The sequence below is a fragment of the Chrysochloris asiatica genome, unplaced genomic scaffold (assembly GCF_000296735.1).
Source record: "Chrysochloris asiatica unplaced genomic scaffold, ChrAsi1.0 scaffold00208, whole genome shotgun sequence".
In the NCBI taxonomy this organism is placed as follows: domain Eukaryota; kingdom Metazoa; phylum Chordata; class Mammalia; order Afrosoricida; family Chrysochloridae; genus Chrysochloris; species Chrysochloris asiatica.
The window spans coordinates 1,506,425-1,507,975 of NW_006408726.1; the positions used below are offsets into that span (position 1 = coordinate 1,506,425).

At 38.6% G+C, this 1,551-nt stretch overlaps 1 pseudogene; it reads left to right on the plus strand.

Annotated features, from left to right (window-relative positions):
• Positions 1-656: 656 nt before the first annotated feature.
• Positions 657-1,549, plus strand: LOC102830037 (annotated as a pseudogene).
• The last annotated feature ends 2 nt before the right edge of the window (positions 1,550-1,551 follow it).

A 1,551-nucleotide genomic window follows, 5' to 3' on the forward strand; every position in this document is an offset into this window, starting at 1 on the left:
ATGTGATCAGAAAATGAGCTTTCCTTTTCACTATTCTTATTACTGAACTCAGAGTAATTGTAGCAGGTGTTGGCTGTCTATCTTGTGTATAGCAACTGGTATTCGCTTTTGATTGAATAGTGGTATTTTATAGGGTGTGATTGTTGTTTGGCTATATAACCACAATTGCTGTCTCTTCTTGGGTAATGTAGGGATAGAAAGAGCCCCCCAAGGTAAAAGGGGAACCCCCCAAAATAAAAATAAAACCACAACAAACAAACAATAAAAACCAGATTGCATACTACAATTTGTAATCAGAAAAAAAAACAAAACCAAAAAAACTCTAGCAAACTTTGAGTATGACTTTAACTCCCCTCTCTAAGCCAGCTGGTGCCATTCTAAGAGACGGTTCCATTAGAAGCTGTTCCTGTTGACATTTTCCCTTTCTTAGATCCTGCACAGATCTGTGATTTTTGCTGAGCAGATCTGTGCACATACATAGTAGAGCCTACAAGGGTGGGAATGGGGTGCCCACTCACTCATCACCAGAGTGGAGGTGCACAGACAGTGAAGGCCAATGAACAGGAAAAATGTTCACACCTTTATCTCCAATGATTTGTCAGACCTCTGCAGTGGGAGCACTCTTCTGATCCTATTTCTGCTCTGTCATCCCCATGATGGTCGCTCTGGCACTCTTTGGTAGCCACAGGTCAGAGAATGTCATTTTTCTTACTTCTGCTTGCAGCATAGCCCCCAAATGCTCGTCTTTGCTCCTGCCTCAAATGAGGAAACTTAAGCTGCAGGAGAATCTGGCCTTTCTGAACTTTCCAAAGGGAGAAAAAGAACAGCAGGAAGAAATTTAACATATTAATGAAGTACAAAATGAAATAGTCAGACTTAATGAACAAGCTAGTGAGGGGATTTTGGAGATAGAACAGAAATATAACAAACTCCACCAACCATTCTTTCAGAGGACAGAAATGATCACCAAAATTCCACATTTTTGGGTAACAACATTTGTAAACCATCCCTAAGTATCTGAATTGCTTGGGAATGAGCATGAAAAGGCATTGCATTGTTTGACCAGAGTTAAAGTGACAGAATTTGAAGATATTAAATCAGGTTACAGAATATATTTTTATTTTGATAAAAAATCCTTACTTCAAAAATAAAGTTCTCTCCAAAGAATTTCATTGGAATGAGTGGTGATCCATCCTCAAAATCAACTGAAATCAAATGGAAATCTAGAAAGGACTTGATGAAACGTTCAAGTCAAACACAAAATAAAGTCAGCAGGAATAGACAGCATGAAGAACCAGAGAGCTTTTTTACTTGGTTTACTGATAATTCTGATGCAAGTGCAGATGAGTTAGGAGAGGTTATCAAAGATGATATTTGGCCAAATCTGTTACAGTACTATTAGGTTCCTGATATGGATGATGAAGAAGGGGAAAGAGAAGAAGATGACAACGACAACGATGATGATGATTAAGAAGGTTTGAAAGATATTGATGAAGAAGGGAATGAAGATGAAGGGGAAGAAGATGAAGATAAGGCAGAGGAAGGAGAGGA